This window comes from Echinops telfairi, unplaced genomic scaffold (genome assembly GCF_000313985.2).
Source record: "Echinops telfairi isolate 266 unplaced genomic scaffold, ASM31398v2 ScPeMD7_7465;HRSCAF=8503, whole genome shotgun sequence".
Classification (NCBI taxonomy): Eukaryota; Metazoa; Chordata; class Mammalia; order Afrosoricida; family Tenrecidae; genus Echinops; species Echinops telfairi.
Genome location: NW_022111365.1, coordinates 105,179 through 115,371, shown reverse-complemented (window position 1 = coordinate 115,371; position 10,193 = coordinate 105,179). Strand labels below are relative to the sequence as shown.

The 10,193-nt window shown below is 42.6% G+C and overlaps 1 non-coding gene across 1 annotated transcript; it reads left to right on the top strand.

Annotated features, from left to right (window-relative positions):
* The first annotated feature begins 4,312 nt into the window (after positions 1 to 4,312).
* Positions 4,313 to 4,473, top strand: LOC115873156. Its single transcript, XR_004048257.1, has one exon. It is a non-coding gene; the product is annotated as a U1 spliceosomal RNA (small nuclear RNA).
* The last annotated feature ends 5,720 nt before the right edge of the window (positions 4,474 to 10,193 follow it).

Below are 10,193 nucleotides of genomic sequence, written 5' to 3'. Positions count from 1 at the left end.
GAATCCAGGAGTGGGGAGCAAGCATTGGAACTGATTGTGGTTATATATATACACCACTCATTTAAAAAAACTATTTAACCATGGAGATGCATGATTTGTAAGGACTGTATCAAGAAAACCACTAAAAAAAAAAAAAGAATGTTGATATGTTGTGATAAATGTAGCCAATGTCATTGAACAATATGTAGAGAAACTGTTTGATGGGAACCTAATTCTCTAATTGTTTAATGGGAACACAACAACATATATTGAGAAAAATGAAATAACTTTTTCAGAGCCCAAGACTGCTAAATACGTCAGTAGTCCAGCCACAGCCCTCCGGGTGCTGACTCAGCGAAAACCCATCTCAAGAGAGAACTGAAACTCAGGGACTGAAAGACAGCAGAAAGCCAATGTTCACCCTCTTCTCTTTCCTGCCCCTCTCCCTTCTCCCAAAGGAGCTCGTGGATGGTGAAACACCTTCATGGACAAAAACAGCCACAGGGCACCAGCTTCATGGGAAGGTATCCAAAATCATTAGGTCATGAACAGTTTCTTTCCCCAACTACATGCAGGCTCTTCTCCAGCAACTATCCCAAATCACTCTTTATAAGCAAATGGGGCCGAGGAAGAGGAGGAGGAAGGTGTTTGCAGCCAGAGTGGTACACAATCCCCTATTCATCAGCTTTGGCCTGGATCATTTCACATTACAAAGGGGTATTTCCTAGCCCAGAGGCACTGCACTTTGCTTTTGTCTTCCCCCCCTCATCATCCCCTTTGACTTATTGAGAGGGACTTTGGGACATGAGATTTGCTAGCTTTGCATTTTTATCATATTTCATAAAACCTGGAATATAGTAGCATAAGGTGCCTCTGTGGAACCAACTGGTCATCCTCAACTACTAACCGAAAAGTTGGTGCCTCAAATCCACCTAGTGCCTCCATGGGAAAAACCTCGTAAACTTACAGAACAATTATTGCCAAGAAAACCCTATGTAACATAGGGGGTTACCATGAGTCAGCACCAACTCAACAACCATCGGTTTAGATATTTTTGGTTTTGTCTATAGTAAATCCCCTAAAGTTAGAAATGAACCAACGGAGACAGGGTTATTTGGCTGAGAGAATATTGTAGGGGGATGAGCCTCTGCCTGGAACCTGTCATCCCTGAACTGCTTTGAAACAGCAAGTCACTCACCAACCCCATCAAGTTACAAAATTCAATGAGTCTTTGAAAAGGCCACTCTAGGTCTGACCTGGCTGAACACCATGCATCTTAATTTTAGTAGAACCAAAATTGTTTCTTAGGAAACAATTTGTACTCATAGAGGAGCCATAAGGAATGGAAGAGGGGTGGGTGTAGGTGGGGGCAGCAGCAGAGACAGGGAATTAGAGATTTTCTGCAGATGCAATGAGAAACAAACAGTGCAGATATTGTTCAGTCAAACCAGGAGCCAGTATAAATGGCCTAGAGTTAACAAATCAGAAAATGGGGGGAAAGAGAGGCACCTCAAAAATGAAGGTACTACCTACTCCCCTGAAACAGGGAAGATCATTAGCAATGGTTCTGTGAGGTCCCTGTGGGTTAAGAGCAACCTGGATATGGGATAATTGCCCTGAGATAGCATAATAGAGGAGCCTCATTTCTGTCTCTACCCATATGAGATTGCCAGGTCTCCACAAATTCAGCTTGCTGTATTTCATAATAGATTCTTAAAAATACTTTTATAAATATATATTACTTGATCGTTTTTAAAGCTCTGAGAGGCAGGGCTGTGATGACAGACTACTTACCTATGTGGACTATAGCTTTAATCATCTACCAACCCACGGCCAATTCCTTCTGGGGATAATGCTTGTGACAATGGGAAATTCCCAAGCCTCACTCATTCCAGTCTCTGCAAAGATATTAATATTGATGTTTACTCTGATATGATATAGATATCATTAGTAAGTTTCCTGGTTTCAACACTCAAGCAAGAATAGGGAAAGTCCCAGGCACAGAACAAAGCTTAATTGCTTTACCATTCACTCTCATAATGCTCTTCAAATACCCCTTAGTATCTACACCAGAGAACCTGGACTTTGTTCCCAGACACCCCCAGAGAACATACACACTTAATGGGAGGATCAGGCTGCTGAGGAAACTGAAGTCCTGCAGCACTAGAACCCAGCACTCCCTAATATTTTAGTATGCAAAAACATTATCCTATATAATAAGAATACAATCATCAAAATCAGGACATTAGCTCATATCCATACTACTTTCATCTAAGCCCAACACCCATTCAAATTTTGCTAATTGTCCCAATTATGTCCAGGATGACACATTATAATTAGTTGTTATGTTTCCTGGCAGGAGCCCTAATGGTCCAATGGCTAAGCACTTTACTAACTGATAATATGGAAGATGAACAATTGGAATATTGAGAGCACACAACAATCCTGACACTCATTCAAGTTTTTCTACATGTTCCAAGAATGTCCAAGATTACACATTACATTTAGTTGTTGTGTATCTTTAAAACTCATTGCTATGTAATTGATTCTGACTCATAGCAACTGTATAAGTATATATCTTTCTCCTGAGGATCAACTGGTAGTTTTGAACCTACTGACCTCTCATTTATATCTCCTTAGGCTTCTTCATTCTGGAATATTTGGCATTCTCTCTCTTTGGCTTTTATGACCCCGACACATTTGAAAATACGTACATGGCATTTCATATAGAGGATATTCCTTCAGTGGGCTTGCATCTATTGAATGGTACATGATTTCAATTCGCCTTAGAATAAGTGACAGTGATTTTGATCGCCTGATTAAAGTGGTTGTCTATTTAACTTCCCCACTACATCAGTTGCTATTTTCCCCTTTCTAGCTATGAGACGATGAAGAGATCTCAATCTTCCCTAAACCTTCAGTTTCAACATTGAATGAGTTTCTTTGCTGTCAACTTTAACAATTCTGATTTCATTATTTCTTCTAAATATGCAAGAGGGTTTCAAAAAGTGTGTAGAAGCTGGTATTGGAAGAGGATGGAATCCTGCACAAACTTTTGAAGTTCTGTCTAATTAGCATTCAGTACTAAAGAAAACTTCTCATTTATTTATTCTTCTTATTTACTTATTCACTTAGATATTTATATCATTATAGACTTACAGGTTCTCTTTTATTCAATGGGATATGATTCATTATTACAAGTACTTCTTTTCATGCTCCACTTACATTAGATCTGGCCCCGTGGAGACCCCTTTAGACTGGCTTCTGTGTCCTTTTGATATGGTCTCATTTTCTGGGTACTTCCTTGCTTTTCAACACAACAACATATCCCAGGGGCATTGCGTACTCTCCCTGCCCCATCCATGGAGTCAATCATATCTTCCAGGAGCCCTGGTTCAGTTAGGTAGTCTAACTTAGGGGCATGCTCAGAGGTCCAAGCTACCGGCCCTTGAAGGAGTGGTACACTGCGCATGCTCAGAGGCTCAGGTTTCCGGCCAGGAAGGGGAGGTACACCTGGGTGGGTGCTGCACCTGGATTGGCCCACTTAGGCCTGGTGAATTCAATTCAGCCAATGGGGTCAACCAGGGTTGTCCACCACGCCTCCCCGTGGCATAATTGAAAAGGCAGGAGCCCAGAGCCAACTCGTGACTTTCTGAGCAGCTTCTAGGGAGGCTGCACAGGCTGAGGAGCCCTGAGGGTGCCTGTGTAAACCTGAAACTTATTCTGACTCTCATAAAACTCACTTGGATCACACACCAGGCTTCAGTGTGAACTCTTTCTCATGCGGAGCCAAGGACTGAGGTATATCTCTCCCCAGAGAGATCTAGCAGTTCTTTTTAGAGGATAATGATATTGAGAAACCAAGATCTCAACACTAAGCATACTTCCTGCTATTCACTGCTCCTAAGTCCTCTCAGTGAAGATTGGTAGGGTGTACGTATACGCACACACACACACACACACACACACACACATTTTATCATGACAAAAAGCAAGTACATGTCTGCCTGGAGACAAGGTAGGGGACAGAGATGGGAAAGGAATTATAAATGGATTCTAGCTTCCATTGCAAAGTGCAGGTCAAAACATTTCCCAATGACCTTGAGTGCTGGCCTTAAGGCAGCATGGCATCCCTCAGGGCCCCACCCTCTAATGTAGAGGCCCCATTGAAAAAACTGAGCCCTGCCTCAAAGTTGCCTCGACCCTTGGACTGAGAACTGGGATATTCTGATGGGAGCGGAAGCAGAAGGGGTCCTCTAGGGCTGTGGAAGCGACAGTCATTGACCTTTGTGAGAATCTGGCTTAGTGGGTGTCCAATGAAAAGGGACCCAGAATACTTACCTGACGGGTGATACCATGATCACGAAGGTGGTTTACCCAGGGCAAGGCTTATCCATTGCACTCCGGATGTGCTGACCCCTGCAATTTCCCCAAATGTGGGAACTCAACTGCATAAGTTGTGGTAGTGGGGGCCTGTGTTCGCGCCCTCCCCTTTAAAAAAAGAAAGAAAGAAAAGGGATCAAGAATCACCATATATTTAGTAACTGTCTGTTCCCCTTGCATGAATATGACAAGTTTTGATCTGGACAGGGATCTTACACTTGTAGGAATTAATACAGGAAGTTTCCCCTGGCACCAATCTCCATGCTCCGTGTCAACAGAGCCCAGACGCTTGGGAGCGCAATCTGCGCAGGGCAGTGACTCATGGGTTTCAGCTCAGAGGTGGGCTGTCCTCAAGTAGATTGCTCATTTCGAAGTTGTCTTGAGCTCTGTGTCATCGGCAAAACGGTTGATGTTATCAATGCAGTCGCCTTTCACCCCCGGGGGATGATTGACAGTGTTCCTCTTTTTTGTTTCCTGGGGGTTTTGTTTTTCTGCCTTTTGTTTGTTTGTTTTTGGTTTTGTTGGTGGGGGTCTTGTGGATTTTTGTTTTTGTCATCATATAACCACCAAAGCAAACCAGAGTCATTCATGCGTGGGAAAGCAGATGGATTCTGGGCTCCCACTTAACTGTAGCCGCAATCCAACAACAGTTAGTTCTGACAACATGGCCCTGTTTGATACTTGCCTGTATGAAATGATCAGTGCCGAAAAGGGGGCTTCAGCAAAGTGTGGTAAAGAACGCAGGTGGGGCTTGGCTATCAATTAGAATAGTGGCTGGCATCTTAAAGGCTTGTATTCAAACACACAGCCATCTAAGTGAGGAGTCAACTAAGTCCACATGAAAGAAGCACACCAGCCTGTGTAAAGATGACAATAATCAAATCCAAATATGATGAAGGAAAAAGTATCAAAGTTTTAATTTTGAACATCCAGTTTGTAGGAGGCCATGGTGGAAATTGGGAGACCAAAATCTATCTGCAGAGTATCTAGTCAGGCTCAGCTGCTGGCAGATCCCCTCTAGCCACAAGCAAAGCACTCAAATAGCTTCACTCTCAGATAGAGATCATTGCAAATTTGATTATAGTGAGTCAAACATGAATTGATACTTAGTCAGTTGACCTCCCGCTTGACCGAACTTGAATTTCTTCTAGGCTTAAAATTGTCTTGCTTGTTCCAATGACAGATATTTCTTCCCTTTTTATATATTGATTATGGTGTTTTCTTTCTTACTCTTTATTTGTATTTTTCTCTTTATGTTATTATTATTTTCTTCTTGCCATTTGATTGTGTTTTGATTTTTTATGGTTTCTGTTGGGTTTCCTAGTTTGTAAAGCACAGAAGGAGTAGGTACATAGAGACCATAACTGATGCTATGATTTATCAGGGATATGGAGAAGAGGGTGAGGGGATGTGAGGAGCAAACAATGAATGCAGAAGGAAGCATTAGAACTGATTGTGATGATGCATATGATGATGTATATTCAACTCATTTTAAAAGCTATTTAACCATGGGAGTATATTATATGTAAGTACTATATCAAGAAAACTACTACTAAGAAAAAGAAATCAAACTTGACCAATACAGTAGTACCATGCGTGAAGGAGAAACAGTTGTTGCTTAGGGTGCATGGAGTATATATCGATGGTGGTGAAGTAATTTGGAAAATAATATCAATAATGGTTGTACAACACAAAGAGTATAATCAATGGCACCGAATTATACGAGAAGAAGTTGCAGAATTTGAGAATGTTTTATTGTGCATATTTTTGCCATAGTTAGAAAAAATATTATTACATGAGTAACAGTGAATTCAAGGAAGAAGAAAATGTTCTAGAGTTGAATATGGTGATATTTATACAACTCTTGATATGATTGGATTATTGAATTGTATGACAGGTAAATGAAGTACTAATAAAACTGTTAAAAACAAATTTCCAATGAATCAACTTTTTCTTCCTAAGAAATTCTTGTAAGTAAACCTTGCTCTCTCTTATGACAATGTTAATTCATCCTGATTTAATTTGCCAGCAGAGGACTTCGGAGAACATCTCATTTGACCTTGTGAAGTCTTATTTTACAGAGGCGAAGTTGAGGTTCAAGTGACCAGTATTATACAACTTGGAGACAATATCGCTTGAATCTCAACACAGACTTGACTGGATAGCCCAGGCTTTCCCTTCTACCATTGACTCCTTGTTTCTAATGCTGAGGATACGCTCAAGCCTAACCCAACTGCCCACCTGACTCCAGGAAGGCACTGGCAAACCACCCCGACCATAGTGAGGGGCTAACACTTTCTTGGGCCTCACCCCCTCCTCACCCTATGGAGCAGTATAGTCATAAAAATACTTGCTCCCGGATCATCAAGGATGGAGCAGCAACCGCCCCATAGGCTTTCCCAGGAGCAGCAAGAAACAAAAGTTTTCAGAGACTAAACCAAAGACTTTACACTGGGAGAGGCATACTTTCTGGCCTTCCCCCTCCTGTATTTTCTTTTCTACATCCCTAAGCAATTACTGGACTCCTTCTTCTCCCAACCTCACCGTTTCCTAACAAGGGAATTTGGTCCTTGACAACAAAGAGAAATAGTGTTGGTGTTGGTTCATGTGATGAAAGAAAAGCTGAGAGAGAACACAAGTTCGACCAAGCACAAAAGTAAAATGTAAAGAACAAAGTCTTGGTGAGACATGAAGATATACTCAAGCGTGATATGATCATGGAAATGAGTAATGGGATGGAAACCATGATCTATATAACACTAGAGAGCAGTGGGAGTTCAGTGGCAGAATTCTTGCCTTCCAGAAGGGTGACCTGAGCTTCATTCCCGGTCAGTGCGGTCACCAGCCCTGTCAGTGGAAGCTTGACTGGTGCTCAGACACTGCATAGGTTTCTGTGGAACTTCCAGACGAAGGCACACTAGGGAGAAAAAATCCAAAAACATCCCATGAACCCTCTATGGATCACCATAGTCTAATCCACATGGATCATGTGCAGTATCAGGTAGCGTTTTCTTCTGTTGTGCATGAAGCTGCCATGAGTTGGAGGCCAACTTGATGGCAGTTAATGACAACAACAAGTATATAAATGTAAAAAACTATTTTAAAGAGTTGACAGTTAATTTTAGGTAACAGTGGTGAGGAGAAAAGAAGTGGAAATGGATCTTAGCAACAGACACCCTGAAATCTTGGTTTATTTTAGAATGCAGCACATCTTATAAAACTCCACTTTCTCATGATGATTGACTGAAGATGGTTTTAAAAAAACGGTTTTTAAGCTCTCAAGTGCACTTACAAAATGACGGTCACCTAAAGATGACAGTCGACAGTACTACCTAAAACAAGGGGCAGGGCTTTCATACAAACACAGTGAAGTTTATTTTTAGATCATGAAGGAAATGAAAGATGCAGTTATTATAGCACTTTACATTTATAAAGCATTTAACAAAAAAATCAAAACTGTTATGGCCATCATTTAGAGAAATGAATAGTGCAGACTCTACAGTTAATCTTCCTAGTCTGAACAAAGACCCACCATGGCCTCATATAATCTTTTAAAAAATGATTGTCTTCCCTGATTCTCAGGTTCCTGTTCTATGTGGTGGTGATACTTACGATACACACCACAAAAGGCCATTGAAGGACTGCATGAGACGCCCATTAATGGATTCTTTTGTTCACTCATCCATTCACTAGGTGGTTTTGAGCATCTACTCTAGGCCAGACACTGTTCTGAGCACAGTAAACAATTGAAGCCCAAAGTAACTGTAATTAGGTTAAAATGGAATACTTTATCATTTGGTCTCCCTTTTGACCCACTTTAAAGTTGTTTCTCAGTTTTTAATTTTTTAATTTTTCAGCTTTCTCTTTGCTTGATGTTTTCCTATGTTTTGTCTAGTAGTTGATGTTCGGTTTTCTTTTGCTTGTTTGCATGCTTAGTATGATTTTGTATCATTGTGTTTTGCTTTATATTATTTTTCTGTATCTGAAACCCAAGATAGGTAGCTCTATAGAGAGAGTAACTGGATAGGGCATGGCAGGGGGATGATGGGGGGAAATGGGGAGCTAACACTAATGAGTATGAGAAGAAAATGTTCTGAAATTGATTGTGGAGGTTGCACAAATTTTAATGTGATTGCATGATTAAATTGTTTGATGTGTGAAGTATATGCCAATAAAACTCTTTTATAATGAAAACAAAGCTATCTCTTATGAAGCTTTCTTTATTTAGGAGGAGATATAAAATTGATGCAATAAATGTATAAATAGCTGCTGTGGAGTCACCTTGGACTCATGGTGACCTAATGGACAAGAGGACAATGCACTGCCTGGTCGGCATCATCCTCACACTCCCCGTCATGTGTGAGACCATTCTTGCAGCCACTGTGCTGCACATACGCTTCCTCGCCCTGGATGGCCCTTTGCCGCACCAAGCAATTGTTCCCTCTTGATGGCTTGTCCAAAGCAAGCAAGTCAGACAAGGTTCTAGTGTGAGCCATACGGTTTTTGTAAACTAATTTTCAGAAGTAGATTGCTAGGCTTTGCTGTGGTAGCTCATTGGTCTGCTTAACCATAAGACAAGCAATTCGAAACAACCAGCTGCTCCACAGGAGAAAAATGAAACTTTCTACTCCCATAAACAGGTAGTCTCAGAAACCCCAAGAGGCCGTTCCACTTTATCCTATGGGACCACTATGGGTCGGAATTGAGTCAACAGCAGTAAATATGCCTTGCTCCAGGACTCTAAGCCTGTCCACCGTGGGTGACGCTGAGGGTATTTGAACTATGGATGGCCTAGATCCCCAGCCTACCAGCCGCATACAAACCACTATAGTACAACAAACTGACAGATGGGTGGTGGGCATACTAAACATGCATACTGCCTGCTGTCAGTTGAGTCTGTCGGCACTCAGAGAGGCCCGTGCAGGCAGGGTAACAGTGCTCCTTTGGGTTTTTGAGGTTGGGACCCTTCAGAAGCACATCACTGGGCCTACCTTCTGAGGTACCACTGGATGAATTCAGATTAGCATCCTTTAGGCTAGTTGCTGACATTGAATGGTTTGTGCCACCCAACGATGATTAAAAACTATAGGAAAACGAAGTTGAAAGAGGAAGTTGGACCACAGTGCCCCCACCCTGTGAGCTCAGAAAATATTAGCTGCTAGTACCCCAGTCTGGTAGCAGTTCTGGAAGGTAGGCAGACGTATAGCTCACATTTTACTTGTGTAGCCTACGGTTAAGAGAGGTTAATGCTCAGGACCACACAGCTGACAAAGCCCAAGCCACGATTCAGAATCTCCCTCTGACCTCTACTACAGTGCCCTCTGGTTGCCTCTTCTGCTGTCTGTATGGCGAGAAGAGAAGAAGGTAATGGTATAGGAGTGGTCAGCACAGTGAAGCGGTCCTGTCCCCTCCCCTTGCCCGCCCAGCTAACCTGCCAGGACCTGTTGAGCAGGAAACACTGGGCAGCTGACAGCAGGGGCTGGCTGAGGCAAGGAGGCAGCAAGGGCCACTGTGCAGGAAGCCTCCTCCGGGAGCAGTCTACTGGAGCACATCCTCACAGTAAGGGTTGGTTCCCACAGCGTGGAGGCTGTCAGCACGCCAAGAGAGAAACTCCACTCTGGTTTGTTGACTTTCCCTTCTGTGGACTCTTCCAGACCTTGGTTGGGAGACAATGAACAGAGGACAGCTCTGACTTTAGCCATCACCACTGGCTCCGCGCCCGCCGTCGTCAGGCCGGGCACAAGTGGTCGGTGATGACCATCACCTGGAGATTGTGGCTCGGTCTCTAACAGCCATGCCCGCCCACCAGCTTGTCTGGAAACAGCTTCCTG